Here is a 21,497-nt window from a genome sequence, read left to right on the forward strand (position 1 = left end):
CTCCAATTCAATAATCAGGCCAATATTTGTAGGGAAAAAGAGTTGGTCTATTTGATTTCTAAGGAGCTGGAGTGGCACATTCGGATTGCAATCGGCAGCTAACCTAAACGCTGGCAGCCAAACCCACATAATGGTTCCTTGGAAGAAAGGCCTGGCGACCTCTGTACAGATTGCTGTCAGTTGCCAAGAAAGCGCTATGGAGCAGTTCTACTCTGTAACGCATGGGGTCGCCATAACTCAGGGGCCAACTGGAGGGCAGCTAAAAACATTTTATCTCGACATTGTACCCTAAAAATCTATTACCCGAAACGGTAAAACAGTAAAAACAAGTGCACTTTTTCTTCATATAAATACATAATAATGTTGAGCTCTGTTCATTCCCCCGCAGGGTATTTCCCTCTTCCATCTCCCCTGAGTCCCTCGGAATGAATCAACAAGGGAGCGATTCATAAGCACACAGACGACACCTTGGAAGTGGCACAGAAAGAGTAATCGGCGAGAAAAGTTAATGCTCTTTGAGGTGACTTTCCTGCGCGCATTACAGGGCATTAAAAGTGAAATTCCGTAAACCAGGTTTATGAGCAAGAAAAAAATCTCTCCAAACTCAGAATTATCTAAGAACTCAGTAACCGCTCTGTAAGACCCCAGCCCGCCTCGCCCGGGGTGCCGGGACACCCCTCAGCGAGCCGCGCGAGAGGGCTCACAGGCGCAATTACCTCTCGAGGAGGCTTTGAAGGGTCGCGAGAGCCTCTTGTCCCTTCCCTCGTGCCTCCTCTAACAACCCTGGTCTGTCAGGGAGAGCAGGCTAGCCAGGTAACATCCTCACACCTCCGTCCCCGGCCCAAGCGTGGCCAGAAGGAACGTATACGCGCGTGCGCGCCGCCGCTTAGGGGGGCGAGGAAGTTGCCGGCGCGCCCGGGAGCGCGCACGTCGCGCCGATGGGCCCGGACGGGCTCGCTCCCGACGCGCCTCCTCCTCCTCCTCCTCTGCCCGCCCCCTCCCTCGCCTCTTCCTGCCGGGCCATCCCCCTCCACTCCCCTCTCAGCTCCCTCCGCCCTCTCGGGGCTCAGGCGGCGGCGGAGTGAACGGGACCCGCCCGGCCGCAGAGCGCGGGGCGGCGGATGGGACGCGGGTGCCTGGCGGAGTTGTTGTTCCGGCTTTGCTCGCGGAGACGTGAGGAGGTGAGGCGAGGGCGGCCTCCTCGGGACCCGAGGGCGGCTCGGCGGCCCAGAGCCGCGGCCGGGCCGGGGGTGTTGGCGGCGGGGCCGAGCCGTGGGAGAGTCGGGATGGGGGCCCGGCCCGGGACTGGGATGCGGGAGGACCGCGGGGAGGAGGGCACAGGGCGGCTTCAGGGCTGTCGGCCGCCTCCCGGACGCCGAGGTTCTCCCCCGCGGCAGCTCCTCGCGGCCCACGAGCGGAGCACCCTAGACGGCAGGCGGGCGGGAGGGGTCGGCGCCCCTCACCGAGGGCGGCGCGGTGGCTTCGGCGGCCCGCGCCTCCAGCTGTGCCCTCCTGACATTGCCGTCGCCTTGGCTGCTGCCTCCCGCTGCTGCGCTGTGGCTGCTGCCGGGTCCGCCGTCCCAGCAGCCCTGCGTCCGGGGGTCGTGTGGTTAGGGTATGTTTGTGCCCACCCACGGTCTTCTGTTCGTGACCGTGTCTCGCCCTCGCGCTTCCCCTTCCCCCGCCGAGCACTTTGCTCCGCTTCTGCTGTTGATGCTTGTGGTTTTGCAGTCTGGGATGGGCTGCGTCCTGGGCAGATCTCTACCTGCAAAGAATGCCCCGCTTCAAAGTTGACGGCCTGGGCCATGACAAACACCCCCTTACCGCGCCCAGGTTGTGGGTGTTCGGTGTCCTGATAACTGAGTCAAAGTTTCTGAGACTGGGCTAGTACTTTGCACTGGTCGCCAGCGGTGCAGCGCCGGGCAGTGCGTCAGCATGTGGAAAGGGGCCACCGGCCAGCTGGAGATGGCCGGGTACACGGGGGCTGGACGGACAGGGCTCGTGTCTGCTCTTAGAGCAGTTTGTCCAGGTGCCTGTGTGGACCTCTCAGATAGGGTTATCTTAGAAAATGTACCAAAATTAGGTGGTTAACTTGCAGAATTGAGGGTTTCATGCAAGTGAGGAGAAACGCCAACCTCATTACACTAATGGTAAGGAGAACTTTTGCTTGCCTGACAAATTTCAGTGCAGACTTTGGAAACGGATTTCAGGGCCTGTGTTTTTGGTACTGGAAAGTTTAGGGATTTTTAATACGTGTACATTTTCTCACAGATGGCAGGGATAAGTTGTTGCTTGTTCCGTTTCTGAAAACAATTTTATGGAAACCTTGTGACCTTTCTTAAAATAGTGTTTATATTTGACTTCTGCTCCACTTCTGTAGCATATGCAGCAGTTATCAGAATATATGGACATGAAGTTTGCTTGTGGTCAAATTGGAAGTGAATTTTGCCCATGGAAAATGTGTTTCCACGAACCCTTCCCTCCTTCCCTCCTTCTCTCCCTCCCTCCCTCCCTCCCATCCACCCACCCCTCCATCCCTCCATCCATCCCATTGCCTCGAGTTGATTCCACCTCAGAAAACTGGCATGATTCATCATCTCAGGAGAGAGTTCCATGTGAAATTGACAGTGAGATTGCAAAGGAGAAAGACAGGATGAGTTTAATGTGTATGTTATCATTAATTTGTACTAAGTGCTCACCTACTTGGGGATTTGAGCTAAGACTGAGTTAGACTGGTGTCTACACTAAATTAGTTCAAGATGTGCTTTGATATTATGTATTAATAAGCCATGAGGGAGTAGCAGGTGTAGTAGGGCAGTGGTTATATGTGAGCATACTTACATAGCCTACATTGTACGCTAGAAAGCTGTTGGGACTATTGGGACATAAAACCAGCGTGCCAATCAACATAAACAAAAGAGTGACTAGGGTCGCTATGAGTCAGAATCGACTTGACAGCAATGGGTTTGGGTTTTTTTTTTTTTTTTTTGACCGAAGTTATTTGATAGGAATTCCCATATATTAACAGTTGTGATGTCCTGAGAATTTTTGTTCCTTTGATAATTGTTTCATAATTTAGATCATTTTCACTGCAGTAGTTATGATTTTTTTTTTTACTTGCATGGTAGAATTTTCTTAGGCATGCAAACAGGAGTGTTCATGTTTATCACCTCACCGATTCTAAATTTGTGACTTCTAAAAACTTGTACGTAAAATTTTTTCTTTGCCTAAACCCAAATTTGAAATTAATTAAGGTATATATATATAAACTCTGAGATAATATAGTCCTAAAGGTGAAAGTCCTTTTATCCAGTCTCTTGGAGTAGTCAGAAGAAGGAACTCTGCTGTGCCATGTGTGGAAGATAGCCAGGCTTCTAGAGATTGACTTTGAAGAGAGTAGGCTCCAAGTAGCGAACATTTCTTGTGTTGAGTGTGCAGAACCGGGACTGCATTCCAGGCTACCATTGTCTTGTTGAAGGAATGTGGGGATGATTACGGCTGGATAGAGGGTATTTGGAGAATGAAGTAGATACTGTATCCTATAGGATTCCCAGGCACAGGGCTTGTTTGCTTATGTCACACAAGTTTTAATGAATTGCTGCATGTGAACAACTCTTGCCTTGTTATAAATGGGTCAGCTATGGGGTCTAAGGCTATTCCGCACAAGGCTGTTCCAGCTGCTGGTACTTCAAAGACAGCTCAGGGGGTTCTTCTGGAGATAGTCATATGAGCATTTAGCACCACAAACAATGGAGGCAGAGATAGTACAGTCTTGAGACTCAGTTCTAATGAAACATACTCAATTTTTAAGGAGAGTTTTTATGTGGAGAGTGTGGGAAAAGACATTGCTTGACTTGACTCTTCAGAGTTCTTCAGAGTGGGGAATAATTTTCACTTCATGGTGGTATTTGAAATTTAGTGTAAGTGTGTGAACAACCACCCATTGCTGTTAAGTCAGTTCTGACTCAAAGTGACCCTATAGAACAGAGTAGAACTTCCCCATAGGGTTTCCAAGGCTGTAATCTTTATGGAAGCAGACTGCCACATCTTTCTCCCATGGATTGCCACATCTTCCTCCTGCAGAGTGGCTGGTGGGTTTGAACTGCCGACCTTTCAGTTAGCAGATTAGTGCTTGACCGCTGTGCCTCTAGGGTTCCTCCGTGTAAACAACAGTAGACCCTAATAAGGAAGAGTTAATGGAATTAAGCAGAACTTGTATCTCAACTCATTTACTTTCCATATTTCATTTCATATTTCTATATTTCATTTATAATTGTTTGAGTATAGCAAGTTGTGCTCATGCTGACTCCTTTTTGTCATCTTTTGGTGTTTTCTGGTATAAATTTTGGGGATTTTCCTGGGAAACTCCTAGGCATACATTCAGTTGATTTGGAGTTAGAGATATTTGGGCTAGATTATTAGTGTATTTGAAATTCTGAATCTTCTTGTTTTCTAAATAGCCTTAAAAATAGAAAGCATAATTCTTTATAAACACACAGAAAAATCTGGTTACAGGCTGTGTTGTTGTGATAGACATAGTACAGCCAAAAATATATTTAAAAAACTTATCCCCTGCTCACACAGTTTAGTAAGTTTAAATAAGAAGTAGGAAAATAAGTCTTTTTTCTCAGTAAAAGCCTGATTTTCCTAGAATATCAAGTCTAACAACTGTTTGCTATGCCATTTTTTCCCTGTCTGTTCTAAAGTCAATAAGTACTGTAGTCCATGGCAAAAGCTTAATTCTAGTTGGGAATTCTCAGTAATGGAGGCCTCATTGTGTGGACGTAAGTTTATGCTGGGGATTTTTGCCTGGAAAAATTAGGTATGGAAAATTCACTTTTTTATGGCCCTGGTTTTCTCTGTATCCCAGATTCTCAGTGGGGTGGAGGACATGGACACAAACAACTACTTGGATTTTTTTTTTTTTTTTCATACTATGCATTTCCTCCTATTTTACCCCAGTCCTTTGCTAGTGAGCCGTTGCTACTAGTAGGAGTGTCTTTTGTGTCTCTCACGTGTGTGTGAGGCTGAACAAAGGCTGAGAACCTCCACTCCTTGTAATTTGCCTTCTGACAATATCAATAATCTCATTTTAGAGTCTGAAGAGAAATATGAATTGTGGTAGAGAAGAGACTACATATATACTCAAGAGTAAGATTTATTGAATTGCATAGTACATATGGGAGTGACTAGACCTGGGAGCTGTGGCTGCTAACTAAAAGGCTGGCAGTTCAAATCCCCCAGGCTCTCCTTGGAAACCCTATGGGGCAGTTCTACTCTGTCCTGTAGGGTCGCTTGAGTAGGAATCGACTTGACGGCAGTGGGTTTGTTTTGTTTTTAGAACCTTGTTTAGCAGAGCATTTATCAAACTTTTTTGACTGTGACCCACAGTGAGAAATTTTACACCCTGACCTAGTATACACACATATACACCCACTTGAAGTTGAAAGAAAAGTTTGACAAAACAATACGTCTCTTTTCAGTGCCGTGCTAGAGCTTGCTCATACTGGCTTGCAAGAGCAGTTGTGCACATCTTTCCACCCAGCTCCACATTCGGTGATATCAGATTGGTAGCTTGAGATTGGCTATAGTGGGAGTATTTACACGAGGGATATCTGTGTTTTTTTCCCCCCTGTCTGGATAGCCAGTTGATAACATTTACAGCACACCACTGGCTATAACACATTTTGGTATTTTATGTTCTGTTTCATTTCATTAAAAAGAATATTGCTGGATTTTGACCCCAAACTGATTTTACAACCTGCTAAATGGATAATAATCTATAGTTTGAACAACTGATTTAGCCCAGCCCCATCACTTTGAAGGTGAACACACTAGAAGCCTCAAGTTCAAGGTTATCAGCAAAGCCAGGTCTGCAGACTCCTAATCTAGTGTTATTTCTGGTGGACTTCTTTCTTTTCCTAACCGAGGCCATTCATTTAGCTGAACGTGAGTGCTTAATATATATAAGACATTTTGTTAAGGAGTTTGAATAGAGATGAATAAGGCACGAACTTTGACCTGGAGGACTATGCCTATGTGAGGGATTTAATATGGAAACAAAGATAATGCAAGGCAGAAAGTAATGGGTGGTAAAGTGATAAAGATAGATGCTATGAGAGTTTAGAGAAGAGTGAGAGATTACTTTTGGTGTAAGGATAAGAAAATCTGACATTTGAATTATACTTGCAGGAATGGGTAATATTTGGATGTGTGGAAATAGGGTAAATAGAATGGAGAGAAAGGCCTTTCTAGGAGAGAGGCTGGGGTGGTGATCAAAGGTATAAAGTCATGGATAGGGAAAACTCAGTGAAAGAGCTAAGCAATAAAGGTCAATTAGCACCAGATGGTTAAGAGCCTTGAATGCCAGCTTTCCTTTCTGTTTCTCAGTTTATCTTTCATTTTTGTCTCTGGAATCATCTAGTACTTCTTAACATTAAATGAGCTTTATTTGCTGTGCTCCTGAGTAAAATATGATCCAGAGAGCACTTAAGTATCTTTAGAGTAAAAGTTGAAGGAGAAAATTATTAGTGTTGGGAAATAACCTTGAATTTACCAATCCTAAAACTTTTGAAAAGGGAAAATATTTTCTTCGTAGGGAGGTACCAGTGGTTTTTTTTTTTTTTTTTTGCTTTGCTGAGTGACAGCATCAAATTAGCTGCAGCAGAGCAGGAAGCAGTTTTGAAAGCCTTTTCAAAGGGCCTTCTAAAATGTGATTTCTAAATGACTGGATCTTAATTTTTCAGAGGCAGGTTTGGTTCAGGCAGAAAGGCAGTTTGTACAGATCCCCAGCTGAGGTAGCTGGCTTTGATAATTTAGGGCAGCAAGGCTGGTTATTTCATACCAAATTGAGGTGCGAGGGATTGATTTTTTTTTTATAATTTAAATTGTGCTTTAGGTGAAAGTTTACAGAGCAAAATTAGTTCCTCATCCAAAAATGTGTATGTAAATTGTTTGATGACATTCATTGCAATCCCCACATTGTGTCAGCATTCTGCCCCTTTCTACTCTGGGTTCTCTCTGTCCATTCGTCCAGTTTTCCTGTCCTTCCTGCCTTCTAGTCTTTGTTTTTGGGCAGGTGTTGCCCATTTGGTCTTGTATACTTGATTGATCTAAGAAGAATGTTCCTCACGTGTTATTGTTTGTTTTATATTTTCTTTTTTTTTTAAGTTTTGGCTGAAAGGTGGACTTTAGGAGTGGCTTCAGTTCTGAGTTAGCAGGGTGTCTGGGGACCATAGACTTGGGGGTTCCTCTAGTCTCTGTCAGACCAGTAAGTCTGGTCTTTTTTGTGAATTTGATCTTTTGTTCTACATTTTTCTTTTGCCCTGTCCAGGACTCTCTGTTGTAATCCCAGTCAGAGCGGTCAGTAGCGGTAGTTGGGCACCACCTAGTTCTTCTGTTCCCAGGGTCATGTAGGCTGTGGTTCATGTAGTCCATTAGCCCTTTGGACCAATTGATCCCTTGAGCCTTTAGTTTTTTTCACTCTCCTTTGCTCCGGACTAGAAGAGACCAGTAGCTGTTTGATAGATTCTTTGCTCAAAGAACTTCCTTGAGTATCAGCATTTATGTGTTTGACAGCCTGTATCAGAATTGACTCAATGGCACCGGGTTTGGTTTTTTTAGTTTTATGACTGAGGATGTTTTCGAGTTCTGGATGGGGCATTGGGTGGCTAGAAATGAAGAAAGATGACAGTAGGTTGTGTCTGTTAATCATATCGAAGCACTAGTGGCAGTTACTCAAGGTTTTCTGTTTGCAGCTGATTTCACACTTACTGCTTCTAATTGAAATCATGCACAGTGAATTTGCAGAAGGTTTACTTCTCTTTGACCCACATGTTCTATAAAGGTAAAAGCCCTCTTAGTGTTGCCCCGGTAACAGTGCATACAAAGACTATTTAATAGCATGTCACTGAAGTGTGTGGAAAATTTTGGTAATCTTGGTAATGAAGTTGCTGTCATAAATAACTGCTTAGCTGGTAAAAAGCTGGGCTACTTCTGGATGATTGACAAAGATGGTTCCAAAATCAATAGGAAATGTGGCGTTGTCATACTGTTTACCCCAATTTATTTAAGCTCCTGATGTATAGACTGTGTTGTCCTGTCACTTTATAAAGTTTTAGCAGTTTCATATGGGCTGTTCTGTAAGATGGTTGTTTTTGTTATCTGTTGTTGAGTTGGCCCCTGACTCATGGTGACCCTGTGCATGGTGGCATCAGACCAGTTGTGATCTATAGGGTTTTTACTGGCTGATTTTTCAGAAGTAGATCACCAGGTTTTTTTTTCCTATTTTGTGTTAGTCTGGAAGCTCTGCTGAAACTTGTTTAACATCATAGCAACATGCAAGCCTCCACTGACAGATGGGTGGTGGTTATGCTGAGGTGTATTGGCCGAGAATCAAACCCAGCTCTCCTTACAGAAGGTGAGAATTCTACCACTGAACCACCACTACCCCCAAACCAGTTGTGATTGAGTTGATTTTGACTCATGGCCACTCTGTGTGTGCTAGAGTAGAGCTGTACTCCATAAGATTTTCAATGGCTGATTTTTTTTTTCAGAAGTAGATCACCAGGCCTTTCTTACAAGGCATCTGGATGGACTTGAATTGCCAACCTTTCAGTTAGCAGTTGTTGTTGTTAGGTGCCGTTGAGTCAATTCTGACTTACAGCGACCCTATTTTTTTTTTTTTATGTACAATACAGTGAGTCACTGCCGGGTCCTGTGCCATCCTCACAATTGTTGCTTTGTTTGAGCCTGTTGTTACAGCCACTGTGTCAATCCATCTCATTGAGGGTCTTCCTCTTTTGCTGACCCTCTATTTTGCAAAGCATGACGTCCTTCTCCCAGGACTGGCCCCTACTGATTACATGTCCAAAGTATGTGGGATGAAGTCTTACCATCCTTCCTTCTAAGGAACATCCTGGCTGTACTTCTTCGAAGACAGATTTGTTCGTTCTGGCAGTTCATGGTACATTCAGAATTCCTATCCAACACCATAATTCAAATACATCAATTCTTCTTTGGTGTTCCTTATTCATTGTCCAGCTTTCACATACATATGAGGCGATTGAAAATACCATGACTTGTGTCAGGCACACCTTAGTCCTTAAGGTGACATCTTTGCTTTTTAACACTTGAAAGAGGTCTTTTGCAGCATATTTGTCCAGTGCAATACATGGTTTGATTTCTTGACTGCTTCTTCCGTGGGTGTTGATTGTGGATCCAAGTGAAATGAAGTTCTTGACAACTTAAGTATTTTTTCCATTTATCGTGATGTTGCTTATTGGTCCAGTTGTGAGAATTTTTGTTTTCTTTATGTTAAGGCATAATCCATACTGAAGGCTGTAGTCTTTGATCTTCATCAGTAAGGGCTTCACTTTCAGCAAGAAGGTTGCATCGTCTGCATATCACTGGTTGTTAATGAGTCTTCCTCTAGTCCTGACGCCATGTTCTTCTTCATAGAGTGCAGCTTCTTGGATTATTTGCTCAGCATACAGGTTGAATAAGTATGATGAAAGGATACAACCCTGATGCACACCTTTCCTGATTTTAAACCAGAAGGGAAGAACACACTTAGCATTTCTCAAGCTGAAAGAACTGAAGAAAAAATTCATTTCTCAAGTTGCAATATTGGAGGATTCAATGGGTAAAATATTGGACGATGCAGGAAGCATCAAAAGAAGATGGAAGGAATACACAGAGTCACTGTACCAAAAAAATTGGTTGACATTCAGCCATTACAGGAGGTAGCATATGATTAAGAACCGATGGTGTTGCAGGAAAAAGCCCAAGCTGCAGTGAAGGCATTGGCATAAAACAAAGCTCTAGGAGTTGACAGAACACCGATTGAGACATTTCAAGGAATGGATGCCAACTCTGAAAGCGCTCACACGTCTATGCCAAGAAATTTGGGAGATAGCTACCTGGCCAGCCGAGTGGGAGAGATCCATATTCATGCCCATTCCAAAGAAAGGTGATTCAACAGAATGTGGAAATTACTTAACAATATCATTAATATTTCACGCGAGTACAATTTTGCTGAAGATCATTCAAAAATGGTTGCAACAGTACCTCGACAGGGGACTGCCAGAAATTCAAGCTGGAATGAGAAGATGTAGAACGAGGGATGTCATCGCTGATGTCAGATCTTTACTGAAAGTGGAGAATACCAGGAAGACGTTTATGTGTGTTTTATTGACTATGCAAAGGCATTCGACTGTGTGGATAAAAACAAATTATGGATAACGCTGTGAAGAATGGGAATTCCAGAGCGTTTAATTGTGCTCATGGGAAACCTGTACATAGACCAAGAGGCAGTTGTTCACACAGAACAAGGGAGCACTGCGTGGTTTAAAAACAATCAGTTAGCGGTAACATGCCCCAAATAGCATGATAAGAATTCAGATGCAGCATGCCTCAGATGTCTCAGATCAGTTGGATGGAGTAGCTAATCATATCAGCACAGGTTTTGTGCCACTCCCTCTTCCCCTCTTTGCTTTTTTGGAACATGTCAAGTTTTACAAATTGAGGTTAATAGAACCGTTCCAAGTTTTCTACCACCTTTTTTTTTTTTTTTTTTTGTGGTACAAAGTGTGATGCTGGTGTCCTTAGATTAAACAATGCAAACATTTTTTAAAGATAACATCTCCCCACCCAAATTCTCATAAGACCAGACTTAATGGTCTCACTGAGACTAGAAGGACCCCTGTGGTCATGGCCCCCAGACCTTCTGTTGGCCCAGGACAGGAACCATTCCCGAAGCCAACTCTTCAGACATGGATTGGACTGGTCCATGGGTTGGAGAGGGATGCTGGTGAGGAGTGAGGTTCTTGGATCAGATGGACACTTGAGACTGTGTTGGCATCTCCTGCCTGGAGGGGATATGAGAGGGTGGAGGGGGTTAGAAGCTGGTGAAATGGACACAAAAAGAGAGTGGAGGGAGAGAGCGGGCTGTCTCATTAGGCAGAGAGTAATTGGGAGTGTGTAGCAAGGTGTATATGGGTTTTTGTGAGAGAGACTGAGTTGATTTGTAAAGTTTCACTTAAAGCACAATAAAAATTATATATATATAAAAAAGATACATCTCCCCAAAAGACATTAGTTGTGGAACTTTGTAGTGAAAATACAGCCCACTAGGTAAATGACTTAAAACAAGACAGCCATGTGATTCTTTGAAGACTATCATTTGAAATATTCACAAATACGAAAGTAAGGCAAGCCCAAAGGGGCTTTTTGTGTCAAATTTCCAGGAAAGGAGGACACTTTATTTATTTTTTACTGTGCTTTAGGTGAAAATTTACAGCCCAAGTTAGTTTCTCATACAAAAATTTATACACATATTGTTATGTGACCCTAGTTAGTTACTATCCCTATGTGACAGCATACTCCCTGAAAGGAATACACTTTAAAAGTCAAGTGAAGAATTAATTTATGCACCAATGAAGAATTTCTCTAACCTTCCCGGCACCTCCCACCCACACATACACCCATATTCTACTCTCATTATCAGCAGTAAGCAAAATTACAGGACTGTAAATAAGACTTCCACTACAGGGGATGCAAATTAATAGTATTTTTAGAAAAAATACAAAACTGTGGTTTTCAGTTTTAAAGGTTTAAGAGACATGTAACATTAGTTTCTGATAAACCATATAGAGTGTTTATTCTATACAGGAAGATGTTGAATTTGTCATTTTGAGGTCCTTTGCTAAGAGCATTATATAAATACAGGTGGTTATTACAGTGGTCATTAGGGATTTTCTTTGAATAGCTTATTTCTCCGCAGTTAATTTATCTTGGTATAACTGAGTAGACTATACTTCTGTGTTGTTTTCAAGTCGATTCTGACTCATGGTGACCCCATGTGTCCAAGTAGAACTGTACTCCATAGGGTTTTCCATGGCTAATTTTTTGAAAGTAGATTGCCAGGCCTAACCGCCAACGTTTTTGTTAGCAGCTGAGTGAATTAATGGCTGCACCACCCAGGGACTCCTTCAGTGAAAAGTCAGTTCTTGAAGGTTCTTCGGTCGTTTGAGAGTAAGTAATTTAGTTATTTTAGCAGCTATTTGCCACCAGACCCCTTTCATTTATTATTATATTTCACCAAAGTTCTTCTCTCATTGACTGTATTGTTTCACTTTAAATCTTTGTCTCATATTTGCTCTGCTGTCAAGGGACATATTTGTTCTGATATTTTGATTTGCCTTGTCTAAGACTGTCTGTGCAAAGCTGTATTACTGCCTATCAAGTTGTACTGGATGGTAATTCAGATGATATCTTCTTTCCTCCATCCTATTTGTTCTCAATATTCTAGAAACTAACAGTAGCCTAATCTTCCTTGTAGAGTTAATGGAAAATTTAAATGAAATATTGTAATTATTCAAATCCTAGGACCTCCTACTTACCAATATTAATGAACCAACAAATTTCTTCTGCTTAAGTTATACAGCTCGATTTTTCGCTAAGGAGATTAGGTATCTACTTTTTTTTTGGTATTCTGACATACATTTTATATTTCTTGTCAGCATTGTCGATAGTTTGAATAGTAAGATGAAACGGGTTTCACCTGTTGCAGTTGGTTGACAATAAAATAGCTAGCAGTACCATTTGAAGATATCAGATAAAGTTTTTTAAAGATAATCATAGTAGGTCAGAGAAACCAGTTTAGCAGTTACTGTGATACTTTTCATTTGGAATATAAATTTCTTTTGTTAGTGTTCTAATCAGAAAAACCCACTGCCATCCAGGCGATTCCAGCTCATAGTGACTGTGTATGACAGAGTAGAACTGCCCCACAGAGTTTCCAAGGAGCACCTGGTGGATTCGAACTGCTGACCTTTTGGTTAGCAGCTGTAACACTTAACCACTGTGCCACCAGGATTTCCATGCTAATCAGAGTGGAATTTTATTACTTTTCACTGAGAACATACTTTTCAAAAGAGTGGCTGTTAGTTACTTTTGTACTTTTTGAGAACTTCATTTGGAAGAGGGTGATAAGAATAACTTTTAGGAGTTTTTGTTGGTTGAAGGAAAAAAAATAGTCATTAGGATGCAAATAACTAAAAGCATTTTTTTTGTTTGTTTCACAGAAGACAATGTAGGTAGAGCACAGGATCTAAATTCTTGATCCAGTGCTGTTATGCGATTCAGTGATTTGGCTACAGTTTTCTTTTTTGTGTAATAATGATGAGCTAACATTTATTGAGTGTTTACATGGGTCAGTTATAGCATAAGGTATTGTGCATGATCTAGTCAATCTTTGTGCTAACCGTGTGAGGTAGGAACTACTGGAATATCATTCCCAGTTTGCAGATGAAGAAACAAGATTAGAGAGGTTCAGTAACTTGCTCAAGGTTACACAGCTCGTAAAGAGGCAGACCTGTCTTATTCCTAAATCTGCCCTGTTGGCGTCTCTTAACTACTAGTCTGTTTTTTAAATGGAGTTGATGTTACTTGCCTTGATTATTTCATAGGGTTGGTAGGACAATCAAAAACGGCAAAGTATGTAAAAGAACACCTGTGTCTTATAAATGTCGTTGGTATTTTTATTTTATTGGTTATTTTTTGAGAAACCAAAGAAATCTTTGAAATAGATAAGCACATACATTATTTCGCAAGCAGCAATGCCACAAGGTAAGTTGAACAAATGAATATTTGAAAGGCTGTTATCTGCAGGGAAACCCTGGTTGCATAGTGGTTAAGAGCTATAGCTGCTAACCAAGAGGTTGGCAGTTGGAATCCACCAGGTGCTCCTTGGAAACTTTGTGGGGCAGTTCTACGCTGTCCTATAGGGCCTCTATGAGTCGGGATCGACTGAATGACAACTGGTTTGGTTATCTGCAAAGTAAAAAAGATATTTTTTTTGTGGTTCCAGAGGATCAGTGAGTAGAAGGCAAAGGCAGGCGGAAAGTAGGGGTATAGTGAATAAAAAGTGATCGGATGATCTCCAGTAGCCTGAATTCTGTCTGTAATAAGGAGCATACATAATTAACATCATGGGTGACATTTATTCTAGTATTTTCAAAATATCTATTACCATCCAGTTGATTCCAAGCCATAGTGACCCTATAGGACAGAGCTGAACTGTCCCGTAGAGTTTCCAAGGTGGTAAATCTTGACGGAAGCAGACTGCCACATCTTTCTCCTGAGGAGAGGCTGGCAAGTTCAAACCGCGGACCTTTGGCTTAGCAGCCGAATGCTTAACCACTTTGCCATCCGGGTTCCTATTCTTAAAATAGATACACCCAAATTTATTTTAGCTTAGACTATCAACGATCAACATTCTTTAAACGTCAAAATTTTGCACTTACATTGGACAAAAGTAAATAGTTGTCAGGGAAAGAAAATACAGTAAAGTGTTTTTGCTTTTTTTCCCCCAGCGTGAAAAGATTTTTTTGGAGGATGGGTGAATGAAAGAGATAAATAAAGTGTTGTCACATGCTTGTATTTAATATTTTTCTTATGACTTTCCCTTAAATTTAGATTTCCTGAGTGTATTTTCAGAAAAAAGTTAATATCTTCATGGGTATGAAAGTTATTTTTAACATACGGAGTGTTACAACGTTACGGCTCTTCATACAGTTGATTTCACTCCCTGACATTGTTTTATTCAGAAAGCATTTATAAGGTAGAATATAGGTTCTGTGCTAGAGAAGCAAAGAGACAGACTGTGTTGTTCAGGAGCTGACAGTTGTGTTGGGGAGACAGATAAATACAGTGGAGAATAGCAAGAATGCAATCAGCAGCAGAATGAGTCCTGTATTAAAGATTCAGAGGGGCATGTAACCTAGTCTGGGGATGTTGGGTAAGACTGCCTAGAATATTTGAGTTGAGTTTTAAAGATTGAGAAGCAGTTAGAAATGAAAAAATGTTACCCCCGGGGTAGCATTTTAGACAGAGGAACGAGAATTTGAAATAGTAACTTTTTACCCCTCTAGACCTAGTGGAAACTCCTCATCTCCCTGAAACATTGCAAAAGCCCTCCAATATATGTCATTTTCACAAGGAATTCCTTATAAATAAAGCTCTTTGGACTGTCACTGGTAGCTTATTTATTTTCATATTATGTAAGATGCTTGTGGTTTCTAAGGTTGTAGCAGATTAGAAAGAGGAATAATTTAGAAGCATATTAGCAATACAAAAATAGGAAAAACTACATATATATTTGGGTTTTTTTTTATATAGGAAACTCTATATATAAAAAGATCTGTTGCCATTGAGTCGATTCCGACTCATAGTGACCCTATAGAACAGGGTAGAACCGCCCCATGGGGTTTCCAAGCAGTGACTGGTGGATTCAGACTGCCACCAGGGCTCCATATATCTGTGTATATATGTATATACATATATATATATAAACCATAATAGTATTAGCAGAACATCCTTGCACACCTTAATCAGTCTTAAGGATATCAACTCTATTTGTAATATCACGGAATAATAATGAAAGTATTAATAATAATAATAATAATAATAATAATAATAATAATAATAATAATAATAATAATGCTGTCTTTTACCAAGATAAGGTTAAATTATATGTTCTGTGTAGTACATTTATAAACACAGAAAAATATTTATCTTAGAAAGATTTTTTATACGAAGAAGGGTGATAAACGTGGTAAACTTAGTTCAGTTATCAAATTGTTTATCCAGAATTATTCATTTCTGAAGGGTTTTGAGTAACTTCAGATTTATTTTTTCTTATTTGACATACAGATTTTATAGAATACTAGATATAATTTAGTACGGTATTTGGTATATAATGATTGTGAGAAGTCATTTGCTTATATAAGATACAGAGTTAGGGTTCTTGACCATTTTGTACCAAGCATTTTTGGAGAACATGAACCAGGTCATCTTTCTCTTCAGGATGTCTTGTAGCACAGTGTCATCTCTTCGAAGTCTTCCCTGAGACAGTAGACTTTTAGAAGTCTCTCATAAGTGCTTTCAGAGCATCCTATTTCCCTCCTTGTTGTGACAGTAATCATGTTGTATTGAGATTTGTCTGTTCTGCATTAGGCTTTTTGAGAGCAAAAACTCTTTTGTTTAGATCTCTGAAGTTGATCTACCTGAATCTTGGCTCTAGATAGTCCTTGGCACGTCTTTGAACCTCTTACTACTTCCGTTTCCTTATCTGTAAAATAATACTGCACATGTATCTTGAATAAGTTAGTGAAAGTAGAGGAGGCTGGCATACAGTTCTCATAAATGTTCTTCCTCTCTTTCCTTTTCTTTTCCCTCCCTCCCTTCCTATGTTGCCTGGCACTTGGTAAGAGTTTCAGTAAACATTTAAGTGAGTACCCAATTTATGTTAGAAATGAATTGGATATGTATTTCATTAACCTTATTAAGTTGACATCTCTTAAAATGAATAACTAGTATATAATACAGTCTTTGGGCTAGATGGCAAATTTTTTCGTGTCCAAATTAGATGACCAACCTGGAAAGCTTTCTCCAGCCCTTGTCAATCTTGTAATTGTTACGATGGCAGTGGGTGTATCTTGAAGATAACATAAGTGAAATGAACTCAGCTGTATTGTTAGGAAGGGTTTAAAGTAGGTGGAAAAAAATTTAACGTTTCTCTTCCTGGACTTACTACTTTCTGACTTTGTTCACTTGTGTTGGTGGCTATGCCTCTTATTGCCATCATCATAACCTTTTTATGATGGGATGATTGAGGATTACATTTTGGGGGGAGGAAGGAACTTTCACTGTGATAACCTGTTGCCGTCAAGTTGATTCTGACTCATAGCGACCCTACAGGACAGAGTAGAATACATCTTTCTCCTGTGGAATGGCTGGTGGGTTCAAATCGCTGACCTTTTGATTAATAGCTGAGTGGTTAACCACTGCACCACCAGGGCTCCTTTTGAATCTGACAGACCACTGTTTACCACTTAGTGGCTGTGTGACCTCAAGTGACTAACTTTTCTTTTGGGCTTATAGATCTGTAAAATGAAAGTAATAATATTTCCTGGTATCTTGGTCATCTAAGTGCTGCTATAACAGAAATACCACAAGTGGATGGCTTTAACAAAGAGTCCAGTAGGCTAGAAGTCTGAATTCAGGGCACCAGCTCCAGGGGAAGGCTTTCTCTCCCTGTTGGCTCTGGAGGAAGGTCCTTGTCATCATTCTTTCCTTGGTCTGGAAGCATGTCAGCACAGGAATCTCAGATATAAAGGATGCACTGTGCTCCTGTCACTGCTTCCTTGGTGGTATGAGGTCCCCATGTCTCTCTGCTTGATTCTCTCTTTTATATCTCAAAAGAAATTAGCTTAAGACACCGTCTAATCTTGTAGACCTCACCAATATAACTGCCATGAATCCATCTCATTACATCATAGTGATAGGATTTACAACACATAAGGGAATCACATCAGAGGACAAAATGGTAGACAGTCATACAGTACTGGGAATCATGACCTAGCCAAGTTGAGAGATATTTTGGGGGGACACAATTCAGTCCATGACATTCCACCCTTTGGCCTCCAAAAATTCATGTCCTTACCACATATTAAACATACTCACCCCATCATATCATAGCAAAAGTCTTAAATCAACTCCATGTCCAAAATCCAAAAATTCCTTTTCATCTGTAAAATCTAGAATACAATTTATCTGCTTCCAAAGTACAGCGGTGCAACAGCCACAAGGTAGGTATTTCCGTTACAAATGGGAGAAATTGGAGGGAAAAAAGGCATAACAGGCACCAAGCAAGTCAGCAGAACACATTACATTAGACCTCAAGGCTTTGAAAATAATTCTTTGTTCTCTGGGAGCACTTACACAGTGGAATCCTGACCTAGCCAAGTTGATAGATATTTTTTGGGGGACACAGTTCAACCCATGATACCTGGCTTTTCTGAAATTTTAGGGATAAAATAGGGTGCCTGATTTGTAGACGGTGCTCCAGACCTGGTAGCTATTCTCAACCCTACTACCAGACACATTGGTTTTGCCAAAATCCTCAGTATTCCATGTTTATTAGTAACTTTAACTGGCCTGACAGCAGCAAACCACGAATAGGATGGAGAATTGGATAACATGGGAAATGGAGGTAGCTAATTGGCACCAAGGCTACTGACCTCAAATGGGGACCAGAGATGGGGAGGGTCTGTGGCTCCATGTAAAGGCTTACAAGGTAGAACAGAACTGGACTAGACGTGGCACAGTATCTGTATTCTGACTTAGAACCTCGTAAACCAAATGGGTTGTACTTTTCTAAGTTATAAAATGCAAAGCTTACGATATTATACTACTTAGTTGATGAAGGACTTGACTGAGCCAAGTCCAGTTTATATAAGGCTTAGGGACTATTTTGAATTGTTCCTTTGTGACATTTATAGGTCTGAAGTATCTGCCTTTTTTTTTTTTTTCTATAAGGTCACGTTACTAAGGTCTGGATTGTAGCTACTGCTAGCTGGGTCTTCCATTTCATCTTATCCCTAATGTTTATAAGGCTGTGGAGGAATGTAAGGAAGTATAAGGTATAAACTATGTCTTTCAGGAACTTGAATATAGTGGGGAAGGTAATATATACATGTACTAAAAATAACTTATTTTTAAAAAGAGCAGAATTATTGAGTGAAACATGTTCTCTGAGCCTAACATTCTAAGCATCATTTGTTTAGGATAAGAGTTTTGCTGGGAAGAAAAATCTTAGAATGTTGTATATGCCAGTGTCAAAATTAATTGAAAAGTTGGAAACTGAAGTTTCTGTTAATTTTTTCATGTTGTGTTGTTGTTAGGTGCTGTTGAGTTGATTCCTACTCATAGTGACCTTATGTACAACAGAATGAAACACTGCCCGGTCCTGTGCCATCCTCAAAGTCCTTGCTTTTTTTCAGCCCATTGTTGCAGCCACTGTGTCAGTCCATCTAGTTGAGGGTCTGCCTGTTTTTTGCTGATCCTCTACTTTATCAAGCATGATGTCCTTCTCCAGGGACTTGTCCTTCCTGATAACATGTCCAAAGTATGTGAGACAAAGTCTCACCATCCTCCCTTCTTTTTTTTTTTCTTCTCCAACTTTTTTTTTTATTGTACTTTAGATGAAGGTTTACAGAACAAACTAGTTTCTCATTAAACCGGTTAGCACACATACTGTTTTATGACATTGGTTAACGACCCCCACGACACGTCAGTACTCTCCCTTCTTGACCTTGGGTTCCCTATTACTAGCTTTCCAGTCCCCTCCTGCGTGCTAGTCCTTGCCCCTGGGCTGGTGTGCCCCTTTAGTCTCGATTTGTTATATGGGCCTGGCTAATCTTTGGCTGAAGGGTGAACTTCGGGAGTGATTTCCTTACTGAGCTAAAAGGGTGGGGGGGCCATACTCTTGGGGTTTCTTCAGTCTCTGCCAGGCTAGTAAGTCTGGTCTTTTTTTGTGCATATGAATTTTGTTCAACATTTTTCTCTGGCTCTCTCTGGGACCCTCTATTGTTATCCTTGTCAGAGCAGTCAATGGTGGTAGCTGGGGACCACCTAGTTTTACTGAACTCAGTCTGATAGAGGCTGTGGTAGTTGTGGTCCATTAGTCCTTTGGACTAATCTTTCCCTTGTATCTTTAGTTTTCTTCATTCTCCCTTGTTCCCGAAGAGGTGAGACCGGTGGAATATCTTAGATGACTGCGCACAGGCTTTTAAGACCCCAGGCACTACTCACCAAGGTAGACTGTAGAACATTTTCTTTATGAACTATGTTATGCCAGTTGAGCTAGATATTCCTTGAGACCGTGGTCCCCACAGCCCTCAGCCCAGGTCGGGGAGTTTGAATGTGTCTGTGGAGCTTCCATGACCTTGCCTTGTACAAGTTGTCCTGGCTTCCCCAGTATTGTGTACTGTCTTACCCTTCACCAAAGTTACCACTCATCTATTGTCCAGTTACTGTTTTTCCCTTCCTTCCTCTCCCCTCCCTAGTAACCATCAAAGATTGTTTTTTTTCTGTGTGTAAACCTTTTCATGAGTTTTTATAATAGTGGTCTCATACAGTGTCTGTTCTTTTGCTACTGACTTATTTCACTCAGCATGATGCCCTCCAGATTCATCCATGTTATGAGATGCTTCGCAGATTCACCATTGTTCTTTATTGTTGCATAATACTCCATTGTGTATATGTACCACAGCTTGTTTATCCATTCATCTGTTGATGGGCATCTAAGTTGTTTCTATCTTTTTGCTATTGTGAGCAATGCAGCAGTGAACATGGGTGTTTATATGTCTATTCGGGTGATGACTCTTGTTTTTCTAGGATATATTCCTAGGAGTGGGATTGCTGGATCATACGGTATTTCTGTTCCCAGCTTTCTAAGGAAGTGCCGTATCGTTTTCCAAAATGGTTGTATCATTTTGCATTCCCACCAGCAATGCAGAAGAGTTCCGGTGTCCCCACAGCCTCTCCAACATTTATTTCCTGTTTTTTTGATTAGTGCCAGTAATATTGGGGTGAGATGGTATCTCATTGTGGTTTTGATCTGCGTTTCTCTAATGGATAGTGATTGTGAGCATTTCCTGATGTGTCTGTTGGCTGCTTGAATGTATTCTTTGGTGAAGTGTTTGTTCATTTCCTTTACCCATTTTTTAGATTGGATTGTCTTTCTGTTGTAGAGGTGCTAGATTTTCGAGATTAGACCTTTGTCTGATTTGTAATAGCCAAAATTTTCTTTCCCAGTCTGTAGGTTCTCTTTTTACTCTCTTGGTGAAGTCTTTTGATGAGTATTTAATTTTTAGAATATCCCAGTTATCCTGCTTATGGTTTGTAGCCTGTTAATGCTGTGTATTAGGGTCTCTAGCATTGATCCTATTTTTTCTTCTATGAACTTTATACTTTTTGGCTTTATATTTAGGTCTTTGATACATTTTGAATTAGTTTTTGTGTATGGCGTGAGGTATGGGTCCTGTTTCATTTTTTTGCAGATGGACATCCAGTTTTGCCAGCACCATTTGTTAAAAAGACTGTCTTTTCCCCATTTGATGGACTTTGGGCCCTTGTTGAAGATCATAGGTGGATGGATTTAATCGTCTGAGTTCTCAGTTCTGTTCCATTGATCAGTGTATCTGTCGTTGTACCAGTACCAGGCTGTTTTGACTACTGTAGCTGTATAGTAGGTTCTGAGGTTAGGTGGGGTGAGTCCTTCTGTTTTATTCTTCTTCAGTAGTGCTTTACTTATCCAGGGCTTCTTTCCTTTTCATATAAAGTTAATGATTAGTTTTTCCATCTCTTTAAAGAATGTTGTTGATATTTGGATGGGAATTGCATCGTATTTGTAAATTGCATTGGGCAGAACTGTCGTTTGCACAATGTTGAGTCTGCCTGTCCATGAGCATTCACCAACCTCTGTTCTAAGGAGCGTTCTGGCTGTACTTCTTCCAAGACAGTTTTGTTCGTTCTTTCAGCAGTCCATGGTATTTTCAGTATTCTTTGCTAACACTATAATTACAAATGTATCAACTCTTTGATCTTTTTTTATAGTATTTGAAAATTCTGATTAAGATTATCTTGCCCTG

At 41.2% G+C, this 21,497-nt stretch overlaps 1 protein-coding gene across 4 annotated transcripts in view; it reads left to right on the top strand.

Annotated features, from left to right (window-relative positions):
• Nucleotides 1–996: 996 nt before the first annotated feature.
• RABGAP1L (RAB GTPase activating protein 1 like) overlaps nucleotides 997–21,497 on the top strand; it is a 739,959-nt gene continuing 719,458 nt past the window's right edge. For 2 of the 4 annotated variants that reach the window (XM_049868622.1, XM_049868624.1), the window contains exon 1: nucleotides 997–1,181. The gene's annotated coding sequence lies outside the window, so the exon portion shown is untranslated. Of the gene's footprint in view, nucleotides 1,182–11,719; nucleotides 12,034–21,497 lie in introns of those variants that run through there. The other 2 variants (XM_049868625.1, XM_049868623.1) reach the window with 2 other exon arrangements.

This window comes from Elephas maximus, chromosome 24 (genome assembly GCF_024166365.1).
Source record: "Elephas maximus indicus isolate mEleMax1 chromosome 24, mEleMax1 primary haplotype, whole genome shotgun sequence".
NCBI classification, from domain to species: domain Eukaryota; kingdom Metazoa; phylum Chordata; class Mammalia; order Proboscidea; family Elephantidae; genus Elephas; species Elephas maximus.